We start from the raw sequence: 12,032 nt of genomic DNA, 5'->3' as shown, positions 1-12,032 counted from the left end.
TTGGGGGTCGTTCACAATTTTCAACCTTCCAACGCATCATACAAAACATACTGTTTTTGCCAACCCTGCCCAAAAGTATACATAAAATGCATTTTTTTTCCCCCATGTATTTTTGTTTTGTAGCTGAGAGTAAGAACTTATAAAGATAGGTATGTATAACGGTAAAAATTCTGTAATTCAACATTAACCTAAAAACCCTCCATATCAAAGCATTCAGAATAAATAAACCTACTAAATAAACCAATACTAAAACACCCAATCCTAGCTAGTTCATGATTGTCCCTCTTGCATTGTGGCGAGGAATAACGTAGCGCAGACCACGTTTCAAAATTGGGCATAAATCAAAAATATACCGACATACTGCTGCGGGAGTATACAGGTGCTGGTCATAAAATTAGAATATCATGAAAAAGTAGATTGATTTCAGTAATTCCATTTAAAAAGTGAAACTTGTATATTATATTCATACATTACATACAAACTCATATATTTCAGGTGTTTATTTTGTTTAATTTTGATGATTACAAATGACAACAAATGAAAATCTCAAATTCATCATATCAGAAAATTAGAATATTACTGAAGACCAATAAAAACAAAATATTTATAGAAATGTTGGCCAACTGAAAAGTATGAACATGAAAAGTATGAGCATGTACAGCACTCAGTATTTAGTTGGGCCTCCTTTGGCCTGTATTACTGCAGCAATGCGGCGTGGCATGGAGTCGATCAGTCTGTGGCACTGCTCAGGTGTTATGATAGCCCAGGTTGCTCTAATAGTGGCTTTTAGCTCTTCTGAATTGTTGGGTCTGGTGTATTGCATCTTCTTCTTCACAATACCCCATAGATTTTCTATGGGGTTAAGGTCAGGAGAGTTTGCTGGCCAATTAAGAACAGGGATACCATGGTCCTTCAACCAGGTACTGGTAGCTTTGGCACTGTGTGCAGGTGCCAAGTCCTGTTGGAAAATGAAATCTGCATCTCCAAAAAGTTGGTCAGCTGCAGGAAGCATGAAGTGCTCTAAAACTTCCTGGTATGTGGCTGCGTTGACCCTGGACCTCAGAAAACACAATGGACCAACACCAGCAGATGACATGGCACCCCAAACCATCACTGACTGTGGAAACTTTACACTGGACTTCAAGCAACGTGGATGAAGTGCCTCTCTTCTTTTCCTCCAGACTCTGGGACCTTGATTTCCAAAGGAAATGCAAAATTTACTTTCATCAGAGAACATGACTTTGGACCACTCACCAGCAGTCCAGTCCTGTTTCTCTTTAGCCCAGGCAAGACGCTTCTGACACTGTCTGTGGTTCAAGAGTGGCTTGACACAAGGAATGCGACAGCAGAAACCCATGTCTTTCATACGTCTGTGTGTGGTGGTTCTTGAAGCACTCACTCCAGCTGCAGTCCACTCTTTGTGAATCTCCCCCACATTTTTGAATGGGTTTTGTTTCACAATCCTCTCCAGGGTGCGGTTATCTCTCTTGCTTGTACACTTTTTTCGACCACATCTTTTCCTTCCCTTCGCCTCTCTATTAATGTGCTTGGACACTGAGCTCTGTGAACAGCCAGCCTGTTTAGCGATGACCTTTTGTGTCTTGCCCTCCTTGTGCAAGGTGTCGATGGTCGTCTTTTGGACAACTGTCAAGTCAGCAGTCTTCCCCATGATTGTGTAGCCTATAGAACTAGACTGAAAGACCATTTAAAGGCTTTTGCAGGTGGTTTGAGTTAATTAGCTGATTAGAGTGTGGTACCAGGGGCCATCAATTTTGAACCTTTTCACAATATTCTAATTTTCTGATATGATGAATTTGAGATTTTCATTTGTTGTCATTTGTAATCATCAAAATTAAACAAAATAAACATCTGAAATATATGAGTTTGTATGTAATGTATGAATATAATATACAAGTTTCACTTTTTAAATGGAATTACTGAAATCAATCTACTTTTTCATGATATTCTAATTTTATGACCAGCACCTGTACACAGACCTTTTGCATAAAGTCCTGTTAAAACCCACTGATGACATTTCAAAGGGAGCTAGAGGTTGCTCCTTTCTCTTTGGAGAGCTCATTAAGGGTGGGGTGTGTCTGTGTGTGTGTGTGTGTTTTTTTTTTTTTTTTGGGGGGGGGGGTTTCTTCATAGTAGATTTCCACTTTCCATAGTCAGTTACAAATAAATTTTTTCCTCAGTATTATTTGTACTTTTCCTGACTTTCATCACAGCTGCACAATGACACAATTGTTAGTGTTTTTGCCTTTCATTTAGAAGATCCTGGCCTTGAATCCAGTTCTACTGATGCAGTGACATCACCTTTCATAGACAGTTCATTGCTATAAGGTGCTTCTTAGAATGGTTATGCATTTTGATTGCATGGATATCAAATAATGTATATTTGGTTTCTTTCTATAAAGTTAAAGACAAAAAAGTGACATTTATGTGTTCTGTCAAACACAGAAAAGCATTTAAGTTGATATAGGACATCACAAGAAGAGTCAAAGCATGTAAAGGGCAGAAGAAAGCTGAAATTAGAGGTGCACCGAAGGTGAGGAAAAGCATGTTTTCTCTCAGGCCTGCTGGCCTTGATAGTGTCTTTAAGTGTTTGACGAACTTCCCCCAGAGGGAACAAATATTTGGCCTTAGACATTCATCACCTTTCTGTTGAAATGCCTCAGGAAGACGGTCTGCTGACTCAACAACATAGCAAAAACGATAAAGAATAATGCTTGGATATTTTTTCAGTCGATCCAAAAAGGTCTTTGAAGTTTAATATCCGCCTCCCTTTTGTTGCTAAAAAGTAGTTTTGCCCTCAGTGATATCTTGGAAGTTCCATGGGCATTGAAAAGCGACTTCCACAAAAGGATGTGGTGGGAGATTTCATAATCTAAATTTCAGGTTTACTCTGAGATGAGATAGTCATTAACCCACTCACTTACGGGACCCACATTTGAGACGTGGGTAAACAGAAAGAGCGGAGGGAAGACAAGGAACAAAGAGGAAATCCTCTGTTTGAATGCCAAGCTGTGAGTACCATTCTTTCCCTTCTGTTCTTATTTCCTTTTTTTGTGCAACACTCACAGCTTCGATCCTGCTCTTTCATCTCTACAACTCTGACTTCAGTGTGTTTCATGCACGTTGCATGACGGGGATGGATGTGCACATGCTAGTTTTGTGGCCCAAATGAAATGACTGTTGTCACATCTTTAGAGGGATTTATGCAAAACATGCACTAAAATCTGGTCACAGAAAAATAGAGGGTATTTGTTGAAAGATGAAAAATTAGAAATAGGGAAACACTTTCAAGGAAACTTGAAGTGCAAGAAATTGCAACTTCTTCAAATCAATTCATGGTGTAATTTATGTAAACGTTAGATTCTTTTGATTTTGTGTAATTTTTAGATGTTTTATTTTAGCTTTTTTTTGTTTTTTAATGAAACCTCTGATCAATAAATGAAGGTGGAATTTGCAGATAGTCTGTCCGTACATTTGATGTTGTGATGTGGTTTCTAAAGGATCCAGCACAGATACTGACTGTAACAGTCAGCAGGGTTAAAATAAAATATAACACGCCAAACCTACAGAGGGGGATAACAGGAAAAACAGGACATTGAGCACAGACAAAAAACAAAAAAACAGGAGGAACGAGTGTGGAACCCTAACAACAATGAAAATATATACTGAGGTGAGACTGGAGGATGACATTCAATGGCAGTGGGTTAATCAGGTCAATCTGGAACAGCTGGAAAAGGAGAGGGAGGGTTATTAATTAACATATGTTATAGGAAGCTCTGCGTTTACACCTTGACATTGTCTCTCTCCAATTCTTTTTCCTGGAAAGAGGACTCTTTAAATAACAATTTATAATGTATATGTATTAAATAACCATGAGACATGACAAAAGATTTTGATACGAATTGTAATATTACTCGGATCAGGTAAGTTGCTCAGAGTTCCGGAAGGCAGCACTTACTAAACGGGCTTGCATCTCATGAAGTGGCCATGATTCACAGTTAGGAAGCATTTTATACGACTCCAGTCTGCAAAATCATTACATCATACATGTTAGCAGATGAGGAGACAACCATGGCTCCAGCCTTATCAAATATAGTTCTTAGTTCAAAGAAACTGCTATCTTTGTTTATATATTTCCAAATCTTTGCCACTTACAGAATCTCCTTGTTGTGTTTGTAGCCTACACAATGCTGTGACACTTTTTTCATATAAACCATTTGAACTGTGTCATTTTTTACATGACCATTAATGTTTGATTTTATCAGATGCTGGCTACCCAAAAGTCAATGCATTTGAGTGCTCCTCCTCTTCCTGTAGCAGTTGAACTACGAAGTCTATTACTGTCTTGCCAAAGCAGCAGGTCTGGATAATCTTTGCATCCAACACGTTTCTCTTCTTTACCACATCAAAAGCACTTGAAGACAATGTGCTGGTAATTTCCATTTTACAAGTGAAAGTGAAAGTGAAAGCCCTTTGGGAAACTCCTCCAACTCCCATTGTCATTGTGACACAGCACACACAAGTGAACACTGCACACCATGAAATTGCATTTATGCCTCACCCGTGCAAGGGGGCAGCCCTCAATGGCGCCCCAAGGGAGCAGTGTGGCGGGACGGTACCATGCTCAGGGTACCTCAGTCATGGAGGAGGATGGGGGAGAGCGCTGGTTAATTACTCCCCCCACCAACCTGGCGGGTCAGGAGTCGAACCGGTAACCTTTGGGATCCAATTCTGACACCCTAACCGCTCACCCACGACTGCCCAAGTGGAACGGATCATCTTTACCAGACCACATGAGGGTAGCATAATAAACACTAATAGAAAAGAACAAAAAAAGGAAACTGAAAGTTGAGAGCTTATATAGTATCATTATACTGTCAGTCATCAAATACTACAGAAATGGTCACAACAGAGATTTAATTAAAATCCCAAACACTCATAGATCAAAACAGTCCACAGGCACATCAATTACAAATAAATGTATTTGCACACTGTGAAAAAAACCCAAAAAAATATGTGTGAAAACAGGTATGGATGAGTTGACTTTATCAGCTAAATAAATGATAATAAAAAATCTCTTAAAAATGATGAGAAACTGATGTCAGCTTTTTTAATCACCAGTAACTCATATTTATTCTTCCACTGCAGAGTGGTAAATATACAGTAGACCATTCCAGCGGATCTACTATGAGAAAAAAACAGCATTCACACTCCGGAGGCTAAAGGCGTCGCAGCTGGTATCAGATTATTTTCTTCAAAAAAAATATAAAATAATCTGACTGGTTAGACTTGCACTTGTTTATGCTGCACTGAAAATACATCATTAAAAACAACAAGATTTGTTAAAAGTGTACTTTACTGCTTAAGAGGAAAATGTTTTTTGTGTTTGTTTGTTTTCATCAAACTTGGGACAAAGACACAAAAAATGCTTTAAGAAATATTGAGCCAGGGCTGAATTACTATAAACTATTATCAGTCTTTGAAACACAGTTTTGATTTGTGAAACTTTTAATCCATCTTTGAAATCATGTTTTAAAAAAGTCATTCATGTAAGAACAGATAGTGCCTGCAGTCAGTTATACCCGGAAATGTTATGAATGTCCCTTTTATTTCTGCAAACCAGCTAAAATGCTGCACAGTGGCAAACCTGATCATTAGCATTTATCACTGACATTGGGAAGTTCTTAGATCCATAGCTGGTCAGGCATGGAGCCTTTTATGTTTTAAAAGGTTTTCAGATGTTTTCTCTTTCTGCTGATTTGATAGAGACTTTTCACTGTAACTCCCTCCTATCAGGGATTACTTAAAAGAGCTTTAAGAAAGTAATTTAATCCAAATCCATGTTTTCATCAGCTAAAACATTAACAGTTCCATATTCCCTAATGACGTCATACAAAGAAAAAGGTAAATTATTTTTTTTCTTTCTTCTAAACTTCTGTAACAGCAGGACGGTAGCTGACTAGAAGAAGTTCAGAAAGAGGTGAAGCTAAGGGATTTACATGAGGTGTAAGCCATAAAATGTGTTCAAAGAGAGAGCAATAAGTCTTGTAGATGCTAAATCCTCCCCATTTACACTTTCCTGTGACTTTGAAAGCTAAAGATGCTGAAGGAGTGCATGGAGCCGTCCTTTGCTGACACAGCAGTTCTTCAAGAACTGAAAAGTGTGCTTCCATAAGTATGTGTGTTTTATTCAGTACTATAAATCTCTTTACTGACATATGGTATAGCTTTAAAAACTGTTTCTATGTAGCCCTGCCTTATAAGGTTAACATGAGGTCAGGCATGCATTAGGGTTATTTTTTTACCAATAAATTCAGCTGAAGCAAATGCATTTTTTTTATTCCAGAAGCTCAGCAGTGTGTCCATTGGCCTCTGTTTCCTGCAGATATCTGGCCTTTCAAAGATGCTGCATTAACGTGCTGCACGGACCTTAGGCTGTACGTATGTGTCGATGGGAGGGGGGGGGGGGGGGGGGGGGGGGGGGCGATAAGCTGCTTCTTCAACTTTTGTGTAGCAATACATGTTGACAGAATCTCATTGATGCATAAAATGTGTTAGTCGTTCTCTGATAAATGCAGAGAAAAACTTACTTTTTCTACATATAAGTCCCTCTGTTTATGGTCAGAGAGGTTTCGCTCTGCATGGATCACCAAATTAAATTCTGACCTTAACTGAGGCATATAGCCTTACTTGTTTTGGGTTGTTTGTGACCTCATCCATTTGGAACGCTGAACACAATAAGATTCATTGCTATTCCTATCTTTCTGCATTTGTGGATAAAGGCTCTTATTTTGGTTTCCAGCAGACCCAAAGACATATTATAAGCTTTACAACAAACATAACCTCTGTTGCATTTTGAGACATTTTTGTCAACTTGTCACTGGAACAATGGAAGGGGTTTCTGGATGTACAGGTCAGGCGGGTCTGACAGCAATCAGAGCAGGGTGTGAACCATTGACACTTGGCTAATCAAAGGTGACTGATTGGTTGGTTGATTGGTTAGTCTGGGGTTTGCTCATTATCTTTTTTTTTTTTTTTTTGAGTTTTTATGGCACCAGTGGCTCGTTTTTTGAAAGCAGGCTGACAGGAAAGGGGGTATGAGAGAGGGGGAGAGACATGCGGCAAAGGACAACAGGTCAGATTCGAACCTGGAACAGCCACGTCGAGGACTAAGGCCTCTGTACTGAGTGACTGAGAATGAATAAAAAAGAATGAAACTGAGTGAAACTAAGAGAAACTTCAAAGAAATAACAAACAGAGAGACACACAGATAAAATAAAATAACAAAGAAGCCAAAGAAAGATCTGGATGAAAAAAAACAAAAAAAAAAACACTTCTAATACTAATGATAAAAGGGAAGTGAAATGAACAAGGCAAAACCTACAGGACAAGGAACACGTCCCTATCAACACAGAAAAAGAATCAGAAAAAAACAAATCATGTAACTGCTTTTTATATGAGTTATTTCAATTCAGTTTATTTATATATCTGCAGTTAGCAACATAAAATGTCTCAGGGAAATTCACAGAAAACAAAACCTACAAAACCTGACATTAAAATCTCTGCTTACTTTAAAGGTTTCCATGGGAGATGAACAGAAGAAATGCGTTAGGGGGCAGAAACTGGTTTACACTGTAGACAGATTAACCTTAATCTTAACATAGACACACATTAATAATGTAAAGTAGCATCATATATATATATATATATATTTCTTAATCAAATCAATGTCTACGGCACAAATTCAATAGACTTTATAGAAAGAATATCACATTAGCTAAATAATGTGAAAATGAAATGAAAGTAGAATCACACTTTCCTGAGACTCCTTTTTCTTTTCAGGCAAGTAATAAAAAAAATGTTGTCGGTTATGCATCCACTTTTTCAGATTCAGTTTCAAACACAGTGGAAGCAACTTGCAGCTGTTAAATTATTTATTTTTACTAAAACAGATTCTTGATCCCTTCACTCAGCAGAAAACTAATTGCAAAAAACTGTATTTTGTGTAACAAGATGTTAATTATAAGCTATAGAAAAAATAATAATTATCAGCTGTGTTGGTCTGGAAGAACTGGATGAGAGAAGTGAAAAAAAAAAAGTAAAACTGCAATTATTTTATGTCCATCCTCTTAATTTATTGTGTTCATTACTATCACTTTCATCACTCTCACCAACAAGAAATTCACTTTATTTACAGATAATTGCTGCAGCACCCTCTTTAGTCCCGTAAGTCAGCTGTAGGCTTGTTATCAGTCTGTGAAATATCAGCTGTTGTTTGTTAAAATCAGAATTGACTGATGTCGCCTGTCTGATCAGATTAATGTCTGCTCTCTCCTCAGAGCGGCTCTCCTCTGAGCCCTGCTGCATCCTAAAGCCAGGGCTGGTCAATCAATGGCATTGATGACAAGATGCTAATAGCAGATGCTAATTGGCTGCTATGACTAATAGGCCGAGGCTCTTATTGATCTGCAGAGTTGGCATCCAAAGCTTAAACTGCCGACTCAGCCGCATAGTTGGAGTAAAAGTGCCACCGTTGCTCAGTAAGTTAAAATGTGTGCTGAGAGGAGATAAATTAAGAAAAGCCATTTTATACCTCTAAGGCCAAAGCACACAAATATCAAAAGTATATCAAGTATGTGGAAGGGTGACTTCAACAGCTTCATTCAAAATGTTATACAAATTCCACGCATAATAAATATGATATTCATAAATATCTTTTGTATTTTCTTTTAACTGATAAGCATTGTTAGGCTGATAAGATGAATCCAACTGACCCTCATAGACTTAGACTCTTCCAGTATTAGGTTTTACAAATAAATAAATAGAAAAATGGTATTACATATGTTCTGCATAGATTAGACTAATTTATCTAATCTCTAATACATATTTCTCTCAAATTAACTAGCTGTTCAATTCATCTTTATTCATAGAATATAGCTCTGCAAAACCTTAGTATCAGTTAAATGGGTTAACATTTCCTTGCTTATATATAAAACAGACAGACATCAAGATATAAAATGTGTACTTCTATTAAAAAGGTTGTAATTATTGGTTGTATATTGGAAAAAGTCACAAGTGGTATAATTATTATAATGTACTGTGGGACATCTTTCAGTTGTCTATAAGGAGTGTAAAAAGGGATGGCAAATCTATAACGATGAACCCTTTCTGTACATTGGATGATTTTCCTAATGAACAACCTATTTCAGCCTCATGATGGAGGTTTCAATATCTATATCTGAAATGTCCTGGCACTTTGAAATGTTCATATTGTCATGCACTGTAATAACAGTGGATATGAGCTGCTCATGATATGCCTTGTGCAAACTCATCTTCCGAGTTAGTTGATGAAATGATCATCCGTATTATCATCTGTCTATTGGATATGATTCCAATTAAACGATTTGCAAATTCAAGAGGTTTATATTTGTATTAGTAAAAAAGTAGTTTTTTTCTCTGATCACGCTGCACAAGCAACCAGTGGTTGTTTTGGAGACCTATTGACCACAAGATTCTTCACTTTACTGTCATGAAGCAATCTTTACAGATATTTTTCAGCTTGGTAGCTGTGGCATCTGTGGCAAACTGTTTTCTCTGCCACTAATGGCGGTTTTTACAGAAAATGTCTTGCAAATTGAAATTAACCTCAAAAGTACTACAGAACTGAATCAATTACATATAATTTGTTTAAAGAGATTTGTATAAATGTGCTATAGATACTCTTAAATGTGATCAAGTTTAAGATTCATTTTTCTACATCTTCCAGTGTGATGTTATGCTACTTCAAAAAAAATATTTATTTGTCTCAAAATGGATGGTTATGCCTGTACTACTCACCAAACTGTTCTATTTGTGCATTTACAGTATTACATAGAAACACATCCTCTCTCAGAGCTGATAACTTTTGCAGTTTGTTTCATAGGTGGTTTCCTTTATTCTGGATCTCGAAGGTTAAAGCTTTTCAGTGAAAAAACAATAGTATATGAAATTTGAGTTAACCAGAGTTAAAAGAGTTAAACGCTTCAACCACATGAATTAAAAGGGTGAAAATGGATTTGCCAATAAGCAAAGTACTGGGAGAGTTTCATAGAACCAGAGAAAAGAGGATTTATTTACATCAAAAAGTTAATCAGATTTTAGCTAGGCAGCAAGTTTAAAATGTTCTTTGTATTTGAGTAACAGCATAAACACTTCAAGTAAGAGGGTTTTTTTTTAAAGCCATAACATAAAGAATCCTCTTTTGACAACAGTTTCACTCAGTTAATTTATGCAGTTCCAATTCACAGCAAAAATCATCTCAATTTATAAAACAACCTGATCCAGTATACTTCCATAAAACACATCCTCATCACATTCATTGACTCACGTCCCATTTTGATCCAAGCAATGATGCAATATTTTCATTGATACACTTAAGGAACCACTTTGTGTGCTGGCTGCAGTTTGCTGATTTAAAATTAACTTTTACATTTTTTGTTAAGATTTCTAACCACTAATATAGTCCCATTCTGAACCGAATATTGATCAAAATACACACTGCGTATGTAAAAACAGAAACAGATAAATGTATGATCTGAACCTAAAACCTCCAACATATCTTTCGACTGCTCCATTTTTGTAAAGCAATTTGTTAACTATTTGTTTGTCCAGACAGTTAAGAGTTAAGGTATCTATATCATATTTATTTTCCTGTTAACCTGGAAATGATTTGAAAAAAAGGAAAATAAGAATTAAAGAAATACATATTAAGCACACATCCTACTATTTATTGTGCTATAGCTAAATAAATAATGTATAATCTGAGGTAAACTGAGACATAAAGCTTTCCTGGCAGATAAAATGCCTTTATAGGATAAAAGATTGCACCTTTTACAGACTATAATGCTTGATACAGACAGAGCTTGTAAAAACAAAACATAATTCATCATTTAAAACATAACTTAAAAGCTAAAAAAATAATAATAAATAATTAAAAATACGGATAACTTATATAAAATAAGATCTGATAGCGTTAAGCCTTTGTTCTGGGATGTTTAACAAAACCAGGCTATGGTAAAACAGATAAATATGTACAGAGGTTTTCCTGCCCTCTAGTGGCCAAAAGTATAAAGAGTTTAATGTCGGCTTAGTATTTTTTATATATATATATATATATATATTTTTTTTTATAGAAAACAAATGTTATAAATGATTATAGCTAATCATTTTTTAAACCCTCCCATACCTGAAAAAAAACATGATATAAAACCTCAAGTTTTTTCTAATAATAATTATAATTAAACCTGGAGCAAAACAAGATGAAGCAGGTTAAATAACATACGATAATAAGATACAATCTAACTATCATTATTTCCTGACTTCTTTTATCATTTCTTATACCATTCATCCAGCAAAGCGTGATGGCAACTTAAAATTGTGATTTGGAGCTTTAAGATTTTGGCTATTCCAGGTTTGATTTTACATATTCGTATGATTCATATGACTAAACAATAAATAATCCAGTAGCAACATTTATTTTTTATTTGATTTGATAACTTCTGATATGACTGATGGTGATCCATTATCACCATCATCATTAGTGCTCACAGTTTGCCTTTCTGAAACTGATCACATATTTTCTGTGGGGTAATCTGGTGAGTCCCTTCAAAAATAGCTTCTTGTTCTCACAATCTCTGAGGTATTCTACAGTTGTTTTTTATGTGGCAGAGCACCTTTATCGTTGAAAATCCATGGATCATCAGAATATTCCTATAAAGTTGGAAGAAGCTGCTCTTTCATTTATATCATTGTTTATGATGGTGTTTGGTAAGTACCATGTCTTTAAATGAGAAGCAACCATACATACATATTAAAACACACTGTCAGAACCAACCCGGATGCACAAATCTGTTGATCTTTATTTCAGGAAGCAAGTTTTAAATATATTAAACAGTCAGAAAATAATTCCTAAGAGGAGACAACCATTCAGTCTTCATCTATACAGCTTTTTCCTTCCTACATTTATTTTATTCCGC

The sequence above is a fragment of the Cyprinodon tularosa genome, unplaced genomic scaffold (assembly GCF_016077235.1).
Source record: "Cyprinodon tularosa strain WSP-4 unplaced genomic scaffold, ASM1607723v1 ctg81, whole genome shotgun sequence".
NCBI lineage: Eukaryota > Metazoa > Chordata > Actinopteri > Cyprinodontiformes > Cyprinodontidae > Cyprinodon > Cyprinodon tularosa.
Note: the sequence above shows the minus strand (reverse complement) of the source record.